Genomic DNA, 24049 nt, shown 5'->3' with positions numbered 1-24049 from the left:
TAAGTCTATATAAGTGAGTGTATACCATGTGTGTCTTTCTGCTTTTGGGATACCTCACTCAGGATGATCGTTTCTAGGTCCCACCATTTGCCTGCAAATTTCATGATTTCCTTGTTTTTAATTGCTGAGTAGTATTGTGTAAAAGTACCATAATTTCTGTTTCCATTCCTCAACTGAGGGACATCTGGGTTGTTTCCAGGTTCTGGTTATTACGAATAAGGCAGCTACAAACTTGGTTGAGCAAATGTCCTTGTTGTGTACTTGAACATCTTTTGGATATATGCCTAGGAGTGGTATAGCTGGATCTTGAGGTAGCACTATTCCTAATTGTCTGAGAAAGCGCCAGATTGATTTCCATAGTGGTTGTACCAGTTGACATTCCCACCAGCAATGGAAGAGGGTTCCCCTTTCTCCACATCCTCTCCAGATGTGTTCTCTCTTGAGTTTTTGATCTTAGCCATTCTGGTGGGTGTAAGGTGAAATCTCAGGGTCGTTTTGCAGAACAATCTTATAGAGGCAAATTATTAGCTGAAGTCCTCTTGTCCCAGATTGAAAGAAAAAAAAATATCCAACACAATTGACCTCTTGTCATCTTGACACACAAATATATCACTATTAAACTATGACCATTCTTTTTTTCTCATCCCTAAGATTTTATGTTAATATTACAATATAAAACATATTCCAACTTACAAATGTCCCACAGTCATTAAGAATTTCAACATTTAGAAGTTAGTCTTAAAAAAAAAATCAGTGCTCTTAAAAAAATGTTCAAAGTCTCCTAACTTTGGGGTTCTGTAATATTAAAAATAACTTAAATAATTTCTCATTCCAAGACCAATAACCAGTTGTACAGTCACAATCAAACTGAAGCAAAACCAACATCTAACAGTGTAAATTCAATACTGTGGTTTAAGGTCCTCTTCAGGGTTTCACTCCTAATATTCTGGGCTCTCAAAGGGCTTCTGCAGCTCCATCTTGTAGGCTTTGCTGTTTACAGCACACACAGCTCATCTCTTAGGCTCAAGCCAGCCAGACTTGGTAGTTGATGCTGTCTTGATGACTATCCGAAAGTCCTTGTATCTTCCATATGCTGAGAACTCCATGTTCACCAATGACCTCTTGGCCTGTCTTCATGGATTCAGAATCCTACCATATGGTGTCAAGCCTTATACTCTCTCCATAACACACCTTCAGTCCTGGGGTTTCCACTGGTCTCTTGTTAATCACAGCCCCAAATCACATGTTCTCAACTTAATCACCAGAACAGACAAGTCTTTGAGGAATTCTAGAACTTTCTTAGAAACTGCACGAGCCGGGCATCTGTTGTCTGTACATCTCTCGACATTTTCTTCCAAGCTTCCACAGAACAGCCCATTGAGCTGTTAGCACTCAACAGCTTTTCCTGCCCAAGTCCCAAACTCCTTCCACAATTCTGCCCAAAACAGTATGGTCAGATCTGTCCCAGCAACACCTCACCAACTTTTGTGCTAATTTGCTTTTCTAGTGCTTTGATTAAACACCATGAGCAGACGTGACTTTGGGAGGAAGATGTTGATTTCAGCTTACAGGTGTAGTCCATCATGAAAGTCCTGGCAGGAATTCAAGGCAGGGACCTGGAAGAGGAATGAGGAGCTGCAGCAGAGACCATAGAGGATTACTGCTTTCTGGCTTGTTCCCCCATGGCTGTGCAGTATGCTTTTTATACACCCAGGGACAGCACCACCTACAGCATAGGCCAGGACTTTCCACATCAGTCATTAATCAGGAAAACAGCATCAAGAAAATTCAGAAAAGAGGCCACACAGATGGCCTCTTTGCTTCTTATGGTCAAAACTGTCTTTCAAATTTAGATCCCTGCATCCCACTATTATCGTCATTCTTAATATCCCTTCTCTTCAGACATCTTTCAGGGCTAAAATATCCTGCTGCTGTGCATATTCTGATATTACGATAGTATGGAAAAGATTGGTAGGGTTGGAAGAATAGAGTATGCCTCCAATGTCTACTTGGCAAACTAAACATCAGAGACCGTATAATTCTTGGCACATTTGAGTTTCAGCTTCCTTGGAGACCCTCCATAAAATGTGCTTTAGCCACTGTTTTGTGTGGAGTACAAATAAGGCAGAAAAGTAGAGTTCAGAACAATACAAGGATCCCACTTTTTCTTTTTAATATTTGTATCTTACAAAAAATGGTAGATGTTTTTTTAAAGAGTTGAATGAACGTATGAAAAAAATCACAATCGAATTTGATAACTTATAGGTCACAAATTCTTTTATGTAGATACTATAGGAATAGACATTCATATTGACATTCTTTCTTTATCTTTCATTTTTTTTTTAAAAAAAAGTAAACTTGTCAGTTCATTCATATGAGGGAGAGTTGTTTGTTTGTTTTTTTTTCTCTAAGTCAGGGATGATTAAATTATGGTATGAAGGTCATATCACCAATTACCAGCTTTTGTACACATCATCTGCCTGGACACAGCTATCATAGATGATATTTCTTCCTTTTCTTTCCTCATCTTTGGTTTCACACTCAGCAGAGGGATGGCAGGTGGGGTGCAATTCTGTTCTGCTCTCATCTTAGAGGACTCTTGTGTGCCTATGTTTTAGTAGTTAAACATTTTTCATTCTTATCCCTTGCTCTAATTAACATTAACTGTCAACTTGCCATAGTCTAGGGTTGCCTGATAAATGGGTCTCAATTGAGTAATTGTCTTTATCAGGTATGTCTACGAGCATGTCTGTGAGGGATTATTTTAATTGTTAATTGATGTAGGAATGCCCAGCTCACTGTGGAGGTACCTTTGCGTGAGTAGGTGATCCTGGTCTGTGTAAGGTAGGTAGGCATGAAACAGAGCAAGGTAGCATATTTTCCAGTTTCTGCTTCTTGTCCCTTCTCTGAGTTCTCATCTTGATTGCTCTAAGTGGTATACTATGACCTGGAAGTATAACCCAAATAATTCCTACCTCCAACTAAGATATTTTTACTCAGCTTTATTTATTTATTTGTTTCACAGCAGCAGCAGAAAGGAAACTATAGCAACTGCCCTCCCCATGACAGCAAATATCCTTCATGTTTGCTGTTGGTCTTAAGGGAGAGTTTCTTGTCTCTCCTTAATGCCATGGAAGGTGTCTATTTTGTGTTTAATAGTGTTGTAGAAACAGCTGAGAGCTCCCATCAGGTTTTCTTGGTTCTATTTACTTTCCTCCACCCCTCCTATTGTAATGCTTCCCTCTCCCCACGTTCTGTGCTCCTGCTTAGTGGCATGAAGAATTTATTGTGTAAGGGGAGGGACCCATAAAGTGCATTGTTTCCTGACTATTCCTCCATGCTTTCCAAAGTGGTCCCTCCCAAATGCAGTAGCAATGACGCCTCCCTGGCCCCCTTTGCTTAGCCCCAGCAGCCGGGGGATGTCCCTGAATTTGTAACTTAGTAGTTTCCTTCTGTCACGCCTTCCTGGTATGTCCCACACACATGCTAGCCCGAGCATCCGAGGCTCTTAAAAATGTTAGCTAGCTGGTTTGATGTGCGTGTGATCCAGTATGGCTGCCCCCTTGTCTGCCTAACCTCGGGAGTTTGTGTCCCTTACATCTCCTTGCAGCCACTTGCCCCTTTGAATTTTCAGGTTACCTTGTTGACCTGTAGGGTCAGCTCCCTGGCAAACTTGACACAGTCAAGATTTCATGGTTCATCTTAGTTTTGTTTCATAGCTATGGAGAGATGACACCTATTGCATCTTTCTGTGTCCTAAATGGAGGCAGAAACAGTAAGATGTTTATAGAGTCATTCTTATTTATATAGAACACCCACATGATACAAAGCACAGAAAAGGTATAGTGAGACTATTCATTCAGAGCAATCATTTGCTCTGTGTGTGAAGAAGATGGAAATGGTTCTTACCTGGAGCAGGGGCTAGAAGTATAAAATTGCTGATGTTTAAATCATGTATGTACTTTTCTCTGTAGGTCTCATTTCTCCTTGTTCCACCATAGAGTTCTAATATATACTTGCAGAAAAGGGAGGCATCAAGCTATGCTTGATGACTACCCTTAATGACTACTGTGTCCTTCCTCTTTCCAGCCTTATTCTTACTGGATAAGTAACTCTTATAAAGGAAAACATTTAATTGGGGATAGTTCACAGTTCAGAGATTTAGTCCATTGTCATCATGGTGGGAAGCATGCAGAATGCAGGCAGACATGGTGCTGGAGAGGTAGCTTAGAGTCCTACATCTGGATAGGCAGACAGAAGGAAAAGAGTGAGATACTGGGCCTGGCTTGAGGGTCTGAAACCTCAAAGCCCTCTTCAGGTGACACACTTTCTCCAATAAGGCTGTGTCCCCTCCAATAAGGCCAAACCCCTTAGTATTGTCTGAGCCTATAGGGGCCATTTTCTTACCTTTTTAAGTTACTTTATTTTATTTACATTTGTGTTTTTACTCCATGTATGTCTGTGTGAGGCTGTCATATCCCCTGGAACTGGAGTTACAGACAGCTGTGAACTGCCCTGTGGGTGCTGGTATTTGAACATGGGTCCTTTGGAAGAACAGCCAGTACTCTTAACCACTGAGCCACCTCTCCACCCCAATGGGGGGGGTCATTTTCATTTAGACCACCACACATGCATGTAAAGTCACCTTATAGCATTTTCAATGTCTTAACAGTATTATGAAGGAATAAGCATAATATGGTGTTTTAAAGCACATTTTTATGAATTTGATAAATAAACTGACCTTTGTGATTGGCTATCTTTGACATTTACCTGGAGAGTATTTGACATTTTCCTGATTGATAACTAAAGCTGTCAACATAGTAAAAGTACAGTGGTTTTTTTTTAAATTTTTTATTTTGTTTATTTGTTTATAGATAGACATTACCTGAGGATCCCTTGATGCTCAATGATTGTTCAGGTTGCCAGAAGAAGCTTAGAGAACTCGCTGTTGCCTGTCCACACTGACAACAGTGACATTTTTGAGTAAAAATACTACCAATATAGTAAGTTAGAATCGTTTATTTTGTTTTGACATAGTGTCTTACTGTATAGTCCTGGCTGGCCTAGAATTTGCTGTGTAGATCAGGCTGGCCTTGAACTCAGAAATCTACCTTCCTCTGCCTCCAGAGTGCTCAGGGTGCTTCATTTTTCCCAAAAAAAAATTTCTGCTGAACTGTGAGATGAGATGTATTGATAAATGTTTAGCAGCTGTCTATCTACAGACAATAAGAAAAACAAAGACCTAATTTTGTAACATTTGCTCAGCACGTTAGTACACATTGTTTCACTACATAGATAATGCAAATTAAGGTTTTCTTGAAAATATGTATTTTGAGTTTATCATCTTTAAATAGGATTTACCTAATCATGTTTCTTTCATTATTAATAAGGACTATATTTAACAACTGGTTTGTGAAATTTCTAAAACCTAAAATAAACTCTGGTAAGCTGTCAAGGGATGATTCCATCAGGCTTTGTTATAATTTTGGGGGTAAAAAGGAGAGACATTAAATTCGGGCACTAATCTAGGCTTCCTTCCTCCTTCCCACCTGTGGCACAGCCGGGGATTGAACCTAGGACTTCACAATGCTAGGGGAGCTCTCCAACAGCTGGAGTTTTGACTCACAGCCCAAATCCATTGCCCACTCTAATGTCTCAAGTCCACGCTAGCCTTGGACAGAGAAAGCTCTCCTTCAAAGTCTCATGGAAGTCCAAACCCAGTTTTATCTTTGCCTCCAGGCCCTACCCTGGTTCCCTCTGTGCCTTTCACTTGGATTATTTCTCAGACACCATCATCCATAGGCCCATCAAATGTTGTCTTGAGCAACAGTTTTACTTCTGACAGTTTTATGCAAAGGAGGTCATCTGAGCCATATGTTATCCTCAGAAATTAGGACTTTTCTTCCTCACTCAACACCAACACCTATGTTTAATAAAAAAAAATGTTTCAGTAATGTATCACTTTATTCAAAAAAAATCCCTACACCTACTCTGTGAAACTAAGTTATTAGTTTTTTTTTTTTTTTTCCTCAAGATACTTTTAAGGCTGCCTGTTTAACTCTATGTTGCAAGCACCTGTGATAAAATCTTTCTTTAGGAAATTACAGTTGCTAGAATCAATATAACTCTCCCTGTGAAGAAGGAAAGTTGATTTCCTGCTCAATAGCTATAAAAGACCAAACTTTTTTTTTTTTTTTTTTTTTTTTTTTTACAAAGAACTTCCTGATACATTAATATCCTGTCACAGGACTTAGGTTTTAGTAGAAAACAAAATATGCTGTGAAACTTATATATCACAAGCAACTTAAACAAAATAGATGTATGAAACATCTTTAGTTGAGAGGAACAGGAAATGTTTGAAAATACACTTTTGCCCAAATGTAGTTTGAAATTGCTGTATTTGGGGAGAAGTTCATGGCTTTCTAGATTGTTAAACCTGTGTTGCTTTTAGCCTTTGCTAGCAGAGGGGAAGTATTTGTGTATCACAACATTTATGATCAGAGCTGAATAATACACACACATGCACATCTACTTATAAGCCTATGGCATATATGTATATGCTAGAATAATAATGTAATCATCTTGAGAAATGTTTTCCATAGTATTATATTATTATTCAAAAAACTACAATTTTTACCCATTTTATGTCAAAATTATATATTCATTACTAGCACCTACTAAGTAGTATATGAAAATCTCCTGCTATTGTTTCTAGCTATATGTGTATAGTAAAATCTTTTTTTTTTTCATAGTTTTCTACTGACAGACAGCTTTGTCTGATTTCAGTGCCTCTCCCTTTGCTCTATTTTGAGCTTGCAGGGTCTTTTTTTCATTACTTTATGTTCCTTTATGTGTCCTTAGGGAAATGACCCCTTCATGGGATCTTAATATCCATTCAAACACCCATTAGTGCTTGATTAGAGAACCTAATACATCTGCATAGATCGACAATGCCTAACATAGATATTATTTTCTCATTATTTTATTGATCACTTCTTCCTTTTTTGATTTCTTTTAATTTGATGAATTTTTCAATGACAAATTTTGATTTTTATTTTTTATTTACTTTTTTCTGTTTCTACAATAAGGTTTTACTTTATGACTATATCTTATAATGCTCTATTTTCAGCTGATATTGCTTAGTTTTGATCATATACAAAACCTCTTAAACCTGAACATATTACTTTAAAGCTCGATGTTATGAATTATATCTTGTATACTGAATATTCACCCACATGGTAGTATAACTCTCTTAATTTTGGCTTGCTGTTTCTTGGAATATGGTTTACTCAGTGCTGTTGTAGTCTAGAACATTCTGGACTTGGTTGCTTATGAGTTCGCATCTGTAAGATTAACCCCTTCAGACACTTCTGTGCTACTTGATCTCTTGAGTTTCAGCACCAGGAACCAGCCCCAATGAGGATTGCTCTGGTTTTTGTTTGTATGGGAATAGCTTTATTTCTTCTACTTTCTTTTGAACACTTTTGCTACATGTGGTGCTCCCAGCTGGAATTTTTGTAAGTTCTGTGAGAGTAGCTCATTGCCTGCTGGTCTGCAGAGTTTCTTCTGGGAAATCTATTGATAATCTTAAAGAGGGTCTTTAAATGTAAAGAAATCCCTTTCTCTTCTTTCAAAATTTTTGTCGTTGATTTTTGGCATTTTGATTAAACATTGCTTTATGAGGATTTTCTAGGGTTGAATCAGATTGGAGAGTTTTAAATATTATGTGTTTAGATGTTTATGTGTTTCTCACTATTCTGTCACCTTTCAGCTATAGTTTCCTTAACTATTTCTATATATTTTTCTTTCTCTTCTCCCAGAACTCCTAAAATGTGACTTGATTATATCATGCAAATCATATACCTTTTCTGTTAATTAATTTTAACATTGTTCTTCTCTGACTGGAATTTGCAAATGCCCTGGCTTCAAATTAAAAAAAAAAAATCTTTCTCTCTTTGATCATATTTAATGCCACATTTTAAATTACATTTTATTTTTTATTTTAATCACAGGTCATTCACTTGTATCCCAGCCATAGCCCCTCCCTCTTTCCCTCTTAATCCCACCCTCCCTCCCTCATCTCCTCCCTGCCCCCTTCCAAGTCCACTGATAGGGGAGGTCCTCCTCCCCTTCCATCTGATCCTAGCTTATCAGCTATCTTCAGGACTGGCTGCAATGTTAAATTACATTTTCAACTCATCAATTGTATTCTTCAACTGCAGAATTGTTTTTCATTAAATGTTAGCCTTTTGTTGAATTTGAGTTGTTTATGTACTTTTTAAATCTCACTAAGTTGAATCTGTTCTGTGCATGTACTTTTAATCTCACTTGCTGTCTGTCTGTGCTCCTTGAAGCCAGCTGAGCCTCCCTGGAATAATTACTTTGAAGTTATTTTCAGGCAATCTGTTGATTTCTATCTCCTTGGGGCTTATGACTAGAAAGGTACTGTGACCCTTTGATGGCATTATGCCCTTGATTTCTCTTCTTTCTAACTGCCTAATATTGAGAGCTGCACATTTAATGGAGCAGTACCTCATTTCTTCTACTTTACAAACTGGTTTGGTAAGCCACGTGTCATGGTGCACACTTTTGATCCCAGCACTAGGGAGGCAGAAGATGGAGCTCTGTAAGTTCAAGGCCAGCCTGGTCTATGGAGTGCATTGCAGGACTGCCAGAGCTACATAGTGAGACTTTGCCTTGGGGGAAACAAAACACGAATTTCTATATGAGACAAAACGGATCAAGAGAACCCCCAAAGTCTTGAAAGCACTGTTCTGCTGAAACCTCCAAGTCTGCTATTTATCCCACTGGTATCCTCAGCTGAAATCACTGCTTGGAGATCATGCTATCATGTTGGGAGCACATCCCGTAGAAATTCACGCTCTGGTGTACATGGCTGGACCATGATCGTGGTGATCATAGTCAAGAAGCAGACAGAAATACAGGTGCGTTACGGTATGTGTGGGCCACCTTGGCACTGCTCCCTCTATCGGTAACACTGTGTAACAGGTAGGCACAGAAAGTGCAGGTGGAGATGGGGTTCAGAGTGCTGGAGAACACAGAGCCACTGAAGCATTAGCACTCTGGGGTGCGCATGCGTTGGCTGCAGAGGTGGCTGAAGACCCTGAGAGGCGGCTGTGGAGCTGGGGACCGGAGCGTAGGCTCACGTGGGCAACAGTGGCTCTGCAGCCTTCAGTACTGACCTGCTCGCCATCAGGAAGGTTGATGTCTGAAGCATAGTTCATTCAGTGTCTGTAGAGCAGGAGTTCCAAGGCCAGCTGTGAACACACTCACAGACCCAGGGCCTGAGTCTCAGTGGCTCAACAGAGCTAGTTCCCACAATGTCTAAAGCATGGGTACATGTGTTGAGTCATCGAGGAGGTTATGGAACATGATGGCTGGGGAAGACCGTGAATCCAGGATCTGGGGCTCATGAACTGCTACAAGGTGTGTAATAAACAACTATAGATCCTTTTGGGGGGTAGGTACAGAACATCCTTTTCTTCCCAAAGAAATTTCAAACTGGCAGTGGTTGTTGACAAATCTAGCAGCAAACAGTCATTTCCTGTGAAGATAAGGCCACCAGGAACACTGGGAATCATGGTGGTACCCTATGAATTGCTGATATTAATGCCCCAGCTTTGGAGGAGTCTCTAGATGCCAGAGCTGTGCTACACACCAACAGCTCTTGTGAAATTGTCCCCTGTTCTTTGCTACACTTTTTGTAGATTATTAGTTGGATGCCTTGCATTGCTATTTCTGAATCTCTAATTGTGTTGTAATGGAGGGAGAAATAAGCCTGTAGCCTCCTATTCTGACATGTTACTAATATCGTTATCCACTAGCTATTCTTAAGTTATTCATGGCTTAGGCACACTTTTCAATAGCACAAAAATCCTAAAGAAGTTAAGAATATGCAGATATTTAGCAAGTCTTAGAAACAATAGGCATATAATGAGGTAGGTCTAACATAATGACGTAGGTCTAATTTGTCTAGAATCGAACGTTTATTTTGACTCAACAAAATTTAAAATGTTTGAATTTGCTCCCAGAGAAGGTTAGTGAGCTATAATTTCCCAGCATTTTGCCGATGTGCCTTTAGAAAGGCAGGCTGGTTTGTACCCAAGACTGTTCAGTGTCTTTCCAGGGGCTCTACAGCTTTCTACATCTACTGACTTGGAGTTACTCATGCATTAACTTAAGAGCATTTAGCCTCCTCAAGGAAAAGATGCTTCTTTTAGTATCATTACTAAGTATGGTTAAATAGGGATTGTTGTAATTATCGACAATAGTTTTACAAACTTAAGATACTCTAAGTTGCAATTTTAATTATATTGTAACTAATGGTAGGGTTTGGAGGAGCATGTTTTACATGAATTATAATTAGGTCATTTTTTATTAAACCAAGAAAATTATTTGGGTACACTGCTGTCTGAGAGAAAATTTAAGTATTGGAGGAAAGCTACTTTTAGTAGAGCTAGGAATTAGTGTTGTCTGAACAGTGTGCTGGAGTCTCAATTTTGAGAATTCTGATGGACCTTTTCTCTAAACCCGAGTTTCTACTTTCTTGAATGGAAACCCCTCTTTCGTTTTTAAAAAGATTGGCTTTTATTTCATGTGTATGGATGGTTTCCCTGGGTGTTTGTAAGCATACTGTGTGTATGCTTGGTGCCCATGGAGGCCAGGAGAAGGCACCGGATCCCCTGGAAGTCGAGTTTTATACCGGAGAGTCTTAAGCTATGATCTTGGCGCTGGGAACGTATCCTTGCTCCTCTACAAGAACAGCGGGTGCTCCAAATTGCTGAGCCAACCCTGCAGGCATGAAATCCTTTCTTAGTGGCTGAAGAGATTGTTTTCTACCTTTTTTTTTTCTTTGTGCTTAATAGAACAAATGTGATTTGGAATGCCCCCCCCAACCCAGTTATTGTCATTGAAAAGGAAGTAAAAAACATAGGAAAAGGACTCCAGTTAAAAACTTGTATGTGTTCTTTCCACATTTCCTTGCTCTTACTTTTTATAACAGTTATCATTGTGGAAAATATTTAGGTTTCTAATCTGTCTGTAAGAAGTGTCCTTTGAGCACTGAGTATGATCTTCCATCCTACTGTCCTTTTATCTCCTCATAAGTAACTATATCTGGAATTGAATAATTATGTGATTATTTAACTTTTCTTTATAATTTCTACTTACCTGTGTATGTCTCTAGCAACATACAATATCATCATACATCATGTAAGTTGACCACTTTTATCTTTGGCCACAAGTCGTTATTAATAAAATGAAAATAAATGCTGCTTAACTGACCAAGACTTTCTTATGATCAGAATAAGGTGAAGGAATTATTACTTCAGCTTTTGGTATAATATGTATGCTATGTAGCAGCAGTGTGTACTCAGCTATTTGTCACTCTGTGAGGATGCTGACAAGAGCTCTTATGGGCATGGCTTATCAGCACCCCAGGCTTCACCCTCCTCATTTTTCTTGTACATTTTTATCTGTGAAATAATTTCCACAAGATGGGTAGTCCTGGTTGTCTATCACGCTTATTAATGAGTCTATCCACGCTACCAATTTGTCCACAGGAAATGTGTGTGTCCAGGTCATTGCCGCCTATTTTGCTTTGTAGTTTAGTTCTTCTTTGCTATGTCTAACATTATACTCCTGCTTCACCATGGCCTTCTGGAACCAATAGATTTTCATTTTACACCTTTATGTACTTTATGAGTGGGGCATAGGTAAGGGCAGAAAGACAAATGGCAACCATAAACATCTTTGATGGCTCTTCCCAACTTATAACCTGCTGAGAACTACTTATTCTGAAGTTAAAACAACTCAACAATTTCCTCTTCTGCAAGTCCCCAGATGTGTCACAGGTCCTTATCACTTTCAGTTGGATTTCAAATAGCAGCCAACTAAACACACAAATTACATATGTTTGTTGCACCCTGTATTCTTCCCTTCGCAAGAATCTGATCATTTTGTTCTCTCTAAGACTTATATACCCCTTTCTCTACACAATATCACCAAAGAACTACATATTATATAAATGGCCTGTGTATCCAGAATTTTAACATATACCTTTTTAAAAAAATTATCTTTATAGATCAGATTTTCTGTAATTTTGCCTTATCTCAAGACACTAGTTCTATAGTATCCCATTTCTTATACCATCAATATATCCACAATGTCCCAAATTCTCCTAGCGTCAATATATCCAGTATTCCACATTCTCATAGCATCTATATGTCTATGTTGTCTCTCATATCTTCTGATATCATTGATATTCTTACGCTGTTCTACATTCTCATGTCATTAATAGCCACCAGATCCCACATTTTAATATCATTGATATTCCTATGGTGTCCCATATTCTCGTAACATCAGTATGCCCACGATGCCTCACCTGCTTATATCATCAATATGTTTATGATGTCCTTCTTCTCATAGCATCAATATAACTGTAGTGTCCCAAGTTTTCAGACCACCAATATGTTCGTGCTGTTCCATGCTCTCGTACTATTGACAGCTGGTTTTCTCAAGATCACCATGATGTCCTGCTTCTCTCCATGTCCACACCATGTTCATCCCCTATGGAAATGTCTTTTCCTGCCAATCTTCTCTTATAAAATCAAGACTTCAAAGGCAAGGCAGTAACAATTTAAGGTCCTTACCATATCAGAAACTGTGTTAAGTGGCATAAGGTGATGACAATATTTAAATTTCCAGGTGACTTTACGAGATTAATAAAAACTCACCGATGAAGCAATAGTAGAGGCAGGTTGTCGAGCTCACTGGTGTACTTTTAGCGTTGTGCTCTGGGTCGTTTGCTTAATTCTCACCCAAACCATGATAAACATGCATTTACCTTCATTGTCCATGACAAAACTTTCTACTCATTTTAGAGAGATGTACCAAGCCAATGCTCCTCTGAGACATTTTGACACACACTATTGAATCATATCGTTTATAGCTACTGAATATTATATCAGTAATTTAAATTCTTGGTGTGATAGTACTCTAATATTCTCATACTCAGTACATTCCAAAACTGTCAATTTTTTACTTATGGGGTTTATTTACTCTAAACCAAATAAAAAAGATTTATTTATTTTATTTAATTTGTATAAGTATTCTTCCTGCACGCATTCCTGTTTACTATTTGTTTGCCTGGTACACCCAGAGGCCAGAAGGAGGTCCTGGATCTTTGCATCTAGCATTACAGGTGGTTGTGAGCTGTAATGTGGGTTCTGAGAATTGAACCCAGATTTTCTTGGAGAGCATTCCGTGCTCTTAACTGATGAGGCATTTCTCTACCCCCAACCTTTACCATTTTAAATGAGATGATCTTTCATGACAAATTGTGTCTTCTGATAAATTGCTAAGTTCATTAAAAAATATCTGAATCCTTTCAAAAGTACATTTCACAGCAAAGATTGTTTATCAGAGAAATAGTCAAAAAATTTTTAAGAAAAGATCTACTGTGTAACTCGGTTAAATTTCCTTAGGTTGGCAGTAATCTATAAACATAAAAGTAGGAACTACCCGGGGCAGAAGAAAATATTATGCATGTAGAATGTATTATCACCAAAGTAACTGGGTGATTAGTTTTTTACACTGCCGTCTAGACTGGTCTTGATGAATCTCCATGAGTTACGTGCCAATTCTCCTTAGACAAACAGTGAATTTTTCAACTCACCTCTCCGCTGCGGCTCTGTTGCCCTCAGTGCCTCCACTACCTCCTAACGCTGGTATCTGCTGTTGGTTTACTGGCTGAAGACCAACATGGTCATGCTTCTCTAACGGGCAATTGCTCTACAGACTCTAACATGCTGGGTGAGAGAATGGTTGTTCTTCTCCTAGTGAATCTTTCCCCTCAAGCCAAGAACATCTCACTATGGCTTTCTGAGGGATCAGGGAAGGCAGCACTGGAATAGAAATTGCATGTGTGTTTGTGTGTGTATAAAAGGCTTTGGGAAGATGTGATTTCACAGTGATTTCAAGAGCATGATGTTCACTCCGCTTGTGTGGAAACCATAAGTCAACTAGTTTTAGTCCAGACGTCTTTGAGTAGAGGCGCACTATGAAGAGATGCACACATTTGCACAGAAACTTCCCACAATAGTCTTTCTGCAAACACTATGATGACGTTTTAAAGCGCCAGGACCTGTTTCTGTCTTTGACGAATATGAGTATAATTAAATGTGTATTTTGTTGAATAGCTGTTTTTTTGAGCCACTGTACTCAGTATACACTGTACACTGTTGTCTTGGAAGCTTAAATTCTTAGAGAGAAATCCCAGAACCACTGAAACACCCACCCACAATAAAAATACTATCTAGAGCATTTAATGCAGATAACCAATTCTTCATTACAATTTGTAATGAAAAAAAAGAAACCCTTTGTACATTCTTGAAATGACAAGCTAACTATTTTAGAAAGTATCTTCTAAGAACTGTGACTGAAAAAGGCCAGGTAAAGGGCTAATTTTTACTCCTACATGTGACTCTTTTATGTATGTATTTTCTTAATGCTTATGTTCTTGTTGATGTCTCTGAAATGATAGAAAAGGAAACAGCTCTGTGTATTATATTGTGTGTTATGCTGATGTGAAACACCCAGTGTAATTCTGTAGTAAGCATGCCTTTCTGAATAAACAGCAGACTCTGTAGCTTCTGCCCAAAAGAGCCCAGCTTCGACATTCTGCAGCTTGCAGATGTCATTTCGGCTCTGGGAATGTCTTCCCTGTGAGGCTGCAGCCGGGCTGGAGACTTCTGCCTATGATTTGGGTTGTAATTTTATTTGTGGAAATACACCAATCAGGGAGCTCCGATTGTCTTAGGGATGAGGTGATCAATAGCCCATTGCAGGAAGTGCATTGAAGACTCCAGAGCATGAATTATGCATGCCCTGCTCATTCTTTAGTCCTCGCACAGAATGACAGGGTTTGTGAAGTCGCCTCAGATAGTTTCTTGCATTAAGTGACTGCAGTGAAATGCTTAATATTTTCAGGCATAGAAGCAGCATTGACTCCAGCCAGCCGGGTTCGGGGATGTAAATTCTCAGCTTACAGTCCAGAACGCTTTATTTGAAAGTATTGCCATGTAGCGCTCCAGCTTTGCAGTCTTATAACCTGTTCTTCGCAGAAGGTTGGCTGAAGGATGGGAGCGGCTGTGCCTGCCTCTGAGGTCACAGCTTGAGGTCCTTTTAACTTGCCTTCTGCTGCAGAAGGGCGGCTGATTGTGCCATAATCTCTCCCCGAGTCTGTTCAAAGGGACAATCTGAAACAGACATTATACCAAGATCAGCAGATGATTCAATACACGGTGAGTCCAACATTTTTTGGTATGTTAGGTAATTGCAAAGGAGAATGTGCTGAGTCGGGATAAAGGTGACGGCAGTGCAGGTGATACGGACTCAGATCTCCTCACCTGGCTCTCCATTATTGTGTTGAGAGCTGTCATTATTTTATCTATCTGACTGTACGGATGTGAAATATTTATTTTGCATGCAAAGGCTTTTCAAGAATGCGCAGGAACTTAGACGAGAGCTGGCAGACTGGGGAGGGGCAGCCCGGGAGTGAGCTGAATCAGTAAGTGAAAATCACCTCCTGCCGGAGAAGTTTTAGCAGGACTGGGGCTGAACCCAGCTCTGATTCTTACCTTGATGTTGGCACTTCAAATTGTACTAAAGCGTGAACCCGTCCAAACTGCACAGCAGTACCAAGCCGTACTCAAAAATGCCTTGCATTTCTTTTAGCAGATGTGAGTAAATGGAATGATTTGGAATAGCATGTCCTTGAGGGAGGACCTTGTCGAAGCAAGACTGTTTGACTTTTACCTACACTGCCTTCTCCTCTACTGTTAAAAACATGCTATTCGAAAAGGACAGGATCAATGGAATACTGTAAAATTTATTGGGAGATTATACTTATTTTCTCTAGTGTTTTAAAAATTAAGTGTGTGGCAGTTATAGAACTCCCTGTATAGGAGACAAAGAAAATTCGCAAAAACTCAGCAAACTGAACACATAGTACTATATGACTATGTTGGTAAATGCTCTCTGTGAATTAAAGCTGCTTGCTAAATATGACAGTTCATAAGTGCAAATAAATTTTCAGCATATGAATTCCTAAATGTCTCTATAGGAAGTAAATAGCATCAGTCAATATTCAGTGAAGGACTTGAACTGTAAAATTTAAGGATATTTTCCCAAGTACATTTATATTAACAGTGAATATATATGCAAACACATATGCTATAACTCATAATATATAAGACATATTATATGTATAAAGCATATTTGTTGAGACTAAGTTTTAAAAATATATTCACTAAACCATCTATCAGTAACCAACAGTAGAAAAAGTCATTTAGGGGTTTTTGTACAATGGGCATCATTTTTCTGAGAAACAGAGAAATCTCCAGCAATGAGAAGAGGCTGGATACTCCACTTCCTAAGCATTTCCCAGGGTGAAACAGTTCTGCCAGCGTTCCTCCGCCACCTGGGCTTCTGTCTGCAGCCTGGTGTGGCACAGCCAGCCAACACTGTCTAATGTGTTTGCTCCATAGAACGATTCTAGTTCACTTACACCAGGGAACTCCAAGTAGGGTTTTCCCTGAGGGAAGGAAAACAGGGAAGAGGGAAGTACCTGCCTATTGAGGTCTTTTGATGCTGAGTCACAGTATTCAATCTCAAATGCCTACTGCCTAAGGTGGCTCTTAGACTCCCAAGGAAAATTAAGAAAAGAAAGGAGGGAGGGGGAGAACTTAGTGATGCTATTGCCTCAGGATGCATAGTAAATTCTGGGTGGTGAGTGTAATGAAGATACTACTTGTTGCATCTGGCTGAAGGAAAAGACAAATACAGTACATACAACATGCTGGTAGCCACATGAAAGGTAGTTCCAAGTTCCTACATGATGAGTAGGAAACATGAAATAGGATGCATTCTGTTCCCACTGACAGCAGCAGTTAGGATTAATTTCTGTGAATGATGGCTTGGGAGAAACCAGCAAATTCACGAGAACGTTTAATATCAACCTTAATATAGATGACGTCAGTTGGTGATTTTAGTGACAAGATAATTATCATAGTAGGTATAGTTGGCAAGAGAGTCTGAAGAGCATGATGTAACACAAAAAGGAGCGGGGAAAGAGAATAATGAATGAGTTAGCCAAACATTAAATACAAAGCTTGAAAGGAAAATGGATAGGATTAGGAGCCTTATGTATCACACTTTTTCAACATCAGTGTGTCAGTATTCTGAATATGGTTCATTGACATAGGTTTGATAGTTCATCTAAAAATTTGTTAGTAGAATAAGAAATCAAGTGACATGAACCTCAAAATGATAGACTTGAAAGTTTTCCTATAGGGAATAATTATGATATAGATATAGACCAACGCTATAATAAATCTATTGAGATTTATTACTTACAAATTTATAAGTAATAAATCTCAGTTGATAACTACACTTTCTCTTCCACCTTCCAAACTAGACTCCACATGTCTTGAAAGAGCCAAGTGTGATGTGCTCTTTTCTCAGTATCTGTAGGAATAACAGATTTTCTTTTCTCTCTCATTTCTTAATCTGTTCTTCTCAAAGCTATACAATTAAATTTTACTAGAACATATGAAAAACATTAGTATAATGCAAAATAGCACACACACATATAAAAAGAATTCAGCTAAGATCATGGGCATTTTAAATCACTTGTAGAAAACTGAGAGACATAGAAATCTTTATGTGGAGACGGGCATTGCTCTCATTTCCCCAAACATTAACATACATACAAATTGATTAAATAATAGCTTATTTTCACAGCAATCAAGTTTCCCACAGGGATTTCTGTGGACTGTCCTGAGCTCTGTCCTTGCAAAAACCACAGAGAGCTTTCCTTGTAGGAAGCTATAACAAAGACTGACAAGAAGAAACTTCACCTCCTTTTATCTCTCATTGGAAAAGTGATAGGAACAGTTCCCTATTTTTTTTTAATGAATACTATGTGAAATACTTTTCATCTGCACTCTTCTAATATTTTCTTTTATTACATCTTAATTATGTGGAATTGTGTGTAATGCATGTGTGTGCGCGCTTCCAGAGGCCAGAGTAAGCACTGGCTGCTGGAGCTGATGTTAGCAATGGATGATTGTAAGCCACCAGATGCTATGCCACACACTGAACTTGGTTCCTGTGGAATAGCAGCAAAGAATCTTAGCTGTAAAGTCACCTCTCCAGCCCCCAGAAATGCTCTTTTAAATTGACTGAGGTGTGGACTGATGTCTGCCTTTAATCCTTTAATTGGGAGGCAGAGGCATGTGGATCTCATTGAGTTTCAGGCTACATAGAGATCTGGTCTCACAAAAAAAAAAAAAAAAAGAAAAAAAAGAAAAGCAAGCAGACAAAAAGAACTGACTTGGATTTCTGCCTTATAAAAACAGCTTGGTATCTATTTCACCAACTGACCCCCTTTCCACTCCATTTTTGTAATTTCTTAATGCCTTTCCTCAAGGACAATTTAGTGTGATAAGCACTTACTTAATAGACCTATTGTGGTCTCTGTTTTGTATATGCGAAAAAAAATGATGGACTTGACTTTCAGTGGGATTAAGTAAATAAAAACTCAGGAGGGAAGTGCAATATACTCTCTGCCAGAAGTGTGTTGCAACAGTCACGAAAGAAGTGAAGACATGTATTCCCAGTTTTAAAGTGGATCCTGGTAGTAGAATATTGATGAGAAGTATCAGTGGAAAGGTTGAAAGTATCTGTTCTCAAGTCAAACCTGAGACAAAGATGGGATGGTATAGTTGAGAAGAGTGATAATGGGGCAGGTTTCTAACCTTTTCCTGCCAGAATACCGTGTAAACTAGTTTAACTAGTTTCAGAGTCATAGTTGATAAAGGGTAAATAATTTAGAATTATGAGAAGGTAATGAAGTTTAAGATACTTAGTGTTTTCCTTTGAACTCCTTAACTTCTAATGTGCTTCCATCTACTACATGAAAAGCAAGCCTACACTTATCAAATAAGGATGTCAACACTAAAAGTATATTCTTTATGCAATATAAGTATCAAAATTTTGAGATAAATGCTAGCATTGTTTACATAATGTCTTCGATATCTTATAGAGGTTATAGTACATAAGCTAATCAAAACTTATTCCTGCAACACTAAGCTTATACAATTGAAATACTTTGAACCATTGTGAAGATGTGGTATTAAAGAAAAGGTTTTCTCTAAACACTGAATACAGAATTTTGGAAAATAAACCATGTACAAGTAACAGATTGAACCACACAGAGAGTTGGACTCCGAGAAACAATATTATAAACATCAGTCTTTACGAAGGGCACTCACTCTATTGTTCAAGGCACCATCATTTAAGAATGTTGGGCACAGCTGGTAGTTTTAGGATGTAGACGGATTCCAGCGCTAAATGTGTGTTTGATTTGTAAGAGGCTGAGTACTAAGTTGTTAACTGTGATTTCACTGGACCTTTAAGAATGGAACGTTTGGTAAGCTTACATGTAAAGCTTGACATGATTTTTGGTTAGGAATAGGTTGAAAAGATGTTCATTGTGCTAGCAGATGGAGGGACAGCAAGGTAGGTGGCTGGGAGGAAAGCTGGAGGTGGAATTATGCTAGAAAGAACACGGCAATTTCAACAGATGGAGGATGATATATCAGTTGGCAGAAAAGGTGCTGGTGGAGAACAGGGGAAGCTACTGAAGACATGGGTGAGTAGGCAGCCAGAATCTGGATAAATGGACCATTAATACAAGACAAAGGGCGGTATGAGGGCACTACAGTTCAAGAACAAATAGATTAAAAAAAAAACAACTACTCATCATGTGCTTGAATGACTTTCATTGTAATCTTTAAAAATGTTTAAAATGAAAAAAGTTCTTACACAGAGAATATTTTTATTATAAAATTCAGAGATTTTTACCATGGAGGAAATTTACTTTCTAAAATTATCATGGATATAAAATTAACTTTACTTCTAAGATTTGTGTTTTCTGCAATTTGAGTTCTTTTGGCAGCCATTATTATGTTGATATGTGAGGATCTGGCTGGAAAATAACGCTGAAAGAAACTGCCCACAAGGATAAGAAGTTTGATTTCTTTCAGAAAGCGACTGTAAGGGGATGGGATGTGAGAATGCAGCATCATCCTTACAAAATGCTTTATGTTCTCCGTCTACTGGGAGAGACAATAGCGCTGTGTTCGTTAACCTAAAGAAAGTGAGTCTGTTATTGGCTCTGTTTCTGCCTTCAGCCCCACCTAGCCACATCTTAGGAAATAGTCTTACTTTCAAACACTTACGTCGTTGAGTAACATATGCAAATTTTCTTTTATTGATAAATGTCACTATTGATTAATATAAAAAATGCCATGTTCTGTAGTATCTGTAGGAGAGGCTTGGTGTAATATAACCATTATAACTGACTTTTAAATAACATCAGGGGTTGGAGAGGTCCTCCCTTTGTCCACATACATGAATTTAGTGTGGACACTTTTTCATATATAAAATTGGGAGCAAATTTCTTAAGCTAAGGAACTTTTTAAGGAAAATTCCATAAAGGCCAGGCACTATGGCAGACCTTTGGAGAAAATAGGTATGGGTAAACTCTGAGTTCTTTCAGAGTCTAGAGCAATAATCATCATTATCAGTGTCTCAGGGATAATTATGAAATGCAATCGGGAACCTACTCTTATGAGTTTTTTTATTTATGTGCCTGTGTGTCTGTGTGATGTGTGTGGATGCAGGCACGTATGTACAATTGGAGGTAAGTTAATCCTTGGAAGTAGAACATTCCTTCTGCTGTGAGATCCAGGGATTGGATTTGGCCAGTTAGGCTTGCACAAAAATCACTTTTAGTCTTTGAGCCATCTTGTTGGCCCAAAGATATGGTACAGACGGGCCTTGATCTCCTGACTTTCTGCTTCTATACCATATCAACCTGTGTTACCATGTGTCTTTTGAGATTAAAGGAATCACTAAAATCCTTCCATCAAAAGGCACTTACCAGTTGCATTGTAGACAGAAGCATTTCACTGATACCATGGACAAACCAAGTGTAATGAAAAGCACAAGAAAAGCAAAGAAAGTTTACTAGGCAACCGCAGCTCTCAGAAAGACATGCAGTCACCAGTGCGGGGAGAATAAAATGGCTGAATCTAGCATTACTGATCATCCAAAAAGCTCTTTCAACGTGGCAATTAAAAGATGGTTAAATTAGTTTAAAATATTTATATAATGGTTTGTTCATTATAGTCAATGAATTAAAAATTCACACTTTGTAGACACATATTCAATGAACACAACTTGAAAGACAGCAAGTCCACGTTCCGGGTTCAGCACTAAAACACTCAAGCTTCTCTTCCATATCCATGTAACTCTTCTAAATTTCCCTGACATTTTTGAGAAACCTTCAAATGTGTGTGTATGTGCCTACCAGTAATATTCTGGACCATTTTTAGTCAAAAGATTATCATTCTTTCATTTTACCATTTTTAGTCAAAAGATTATCATTCTTTCATTTTACCTAAAATTTAGGGAGAAAAGCTAGTGCTAAGTTAAATTTTATTTTTAACAAGGTATTTCTCAGCCAAGAGGAACTCAAGATTATGATTAGAAAATAGGTATTCCATAAACAAAGTCTAACTGTAAAGATAGGCTACTTTGCTCAAGTGTAGAAAATTCTGCTTGTTGATAAAGAACATGATGCCATTTGAAGAAATGCAACAATTTTGCAAAATATCTGATATGTGTGTGTAGCTAAATACCTCTAAGGAGCTTGATTAATTATTGTTTTTCTGTCCTGTTCACATTAATCAATTATCGATTCCTCTAAGATACGTATCACTGGTAAGAATACCTTTTTTAACGTCTTTCCCTCCGGAATCTTTTGGAAAGCTCCTTTCCAACTTCCTAATCTCCAGGTCAAACACGTTGCTGTCCAGGAAGTGGGCTACCTAGGTCAGCTCACCGTCAACAGCAGACATGAAAGGCGTCACTTCATCGGATGCCCATAGCGTAGCGCCTTACACACATAGCAGGTGCTCTACAAACACATACGAGAAACAGATCCTAGCAACTGTTCTTGTTACAGTGAATTTTCAGGCAGGGTTTGTTCAACTCACACTGCCATTTTAGAAGATATTACCCATTATATTATCAAATGTGTGATGAATTTCATAAATGCGGAAGTTTTTCAGTGACAAATGTCTGCTTTCAAGTAGCTTCAGAATGATGTATTGGAAGGCTATAGTGTCACATGATTGAGAGCTGTATGAGTACAAGCTGAGAAAGGGCTAGAATGTACTTAGAGCTAAGTACACCTAAAAATGTGACTGCTGTACCACTGAGGCCAGTTTCCCTGAGGAGAGGCTTCAGCATCTGTGGAGATCAACCTCACGGTGTCTCAACATCTTTATACCTTTTCCCACCTGTGATTATTTTTTGCAACATTATTTTTCTCGAAAAGCGATGTTGTAAATGTCTACTTCTGGTCACTAGAATAAATATGGAGGTTGTTCATACATCAATTTGAAGATTTTAATGCAAAAATATTGGCCTCAAAATTTTAAAATATATTTTATTCATCCAAAGTAGGGTAGGTATGTTAACAAAAAAGAAATTATGGCTGATTATTAAAGATTGTAAATAGCTAATCTTGGTTGTCAACTTGACTATATCTGGGGTTAACTAACATCTAATAAATTGGGCATGTAAGGGATTTTCTTGATTGGGTCATTTGAGGTAGGAAGACAAGCCTTAAATTTGGGCCACTTATTTTGGTGTTATCCCACATAAAAGGATATAGAAGGAAGGCTTGACTTTTTCCATGCTTGATGTCATTTTCATTGGCAAGCTCATCTATTCTATTGATGGTGCATTCTTTTGTTGAGATTTGAACATAGACTGAAGACAAGCTGAGACACCCAGCCTTGTGGATAGAAGAACTACCAGATTCTTGATTCTTCCTTTGAGAGACAGCCATTAGTACAACAGTGCTCTGTTGTACTAATCAGAGCACAGCCTAAGCCACTGTAATATAAATCACCCTTTAATGTGAGCCTGCACACGTACACACAAACATACACACACATATACACACATTCATATGAATATATATATATATAGTCATACTATCAGTTCTGTTCCTTTATAGAAGCTTGAATAACAAAAGGACAAAAGTAGTAAGATACTATTATTAGTCACCATGTTTTTGGGCTACATTAGAACAGCATCATTCTGCCTCTTTCTCAGTCCCTAGCATTTGTGCGCTGCCTGTATACTACCAAATGTTGTTAAGTATTTTCTATTACCATGCTGATTCTCAGGTCCTCTTCACTCATGCACTGGACTCTTAATAGTTACACTTAAATAGATTACAATTAAGGAAGTATAAATAATAACAACAGCTATGAGGCAGAGTGCGATTCACATTGTCTCCCGCCATACCTAAAGGAAAAAGTGTAAGATAGAAATTAATTAAAAGTAAGCAGAGGAGCTCCACAAGAAGAGCAACAGAACCAAAAAACCTGAGCACAAGGGTCTCTTCTGAGACTGATACTCCAACCAAGGACCATTCATGTCTATAACCTAGAACTCCTGCACAAATGTAGCCCATGGCAGCTCAGTATCTACATGGGTTCCCTAGTAAGGGGAACAGGGACTGTCTCTGACATGAACTCAGTGGCTGGCTCTTTGACCCCCCCCCCCCCGGAGGGAGCAGCCTTGCCAGGCCACAGAGGAAGACAATGCAGACAGTCCCGATGAGACCTGATAAACTAGAGTCAGATGGAAGAGAGGAGGACCTCCCCTATCAGGGGATTTGGAGAGGGGGAAGGGAGGAAATGAGGGAGGAAGAGTGGGATTGGAAGGGAATATGGGAGGGGGCTAAAGCTGGAATACAAAGTGAATAAACTGTAATTAATATTTAAAAAAAGTGAAAAAGTAAACAGACCACAAGACAAGCAAAGATTTAGACCAAAATTGTGCCTGACTTGGTCCTGATTTGAATGGCTTGGTTATAAAATCT

General features: G+C 38.5%; 1 protein-coding gene across 3 annotated transcripts in view; it reads left to right on the top strand.

Moving 5' to 3' along the window:
- Cntn1 (contactin 1) overlaps nt 1-24049 on the top strand; it is a 301145-nt gene that overhangs the window by 90599 nt on the left and 186497 nt on the right. Inside the window, exon 1 of one of the 3 annotated variants that reach the window (XM_055626903.1) lies at nt 15289-15323. The exons of the other annotated variants lie outside the window; for them this stretch is intronic. The gene's annotated coding sequence lies outside the window, so the exon portion shown is untranslated. Of the gene's footprint in view, nt 1-15288; nt 15324-24049 lie in introns of those variants that run through there. 3 annotated transcript variants of the gene reach the window in all.

Source organism: Psammomys obesus, unplaced genomic scaffold, assembly GCF_907164565.1.
Source record: "Psammomys obesus unplaced genomic scaffold, mPsaObe1.curated_primary_1811, whole genome shotgun sequence".
Lineage (NCBI taxonomy): Eukaryota > Metazoa > Chordata > Mammalia > Rodentia > Muridae > Psammomys > Psammomys obesus.
Note: the sequence above shows the minus strand (reverse complement) of the source record. Positions and strands in the feature narration are given on the sequence as shown.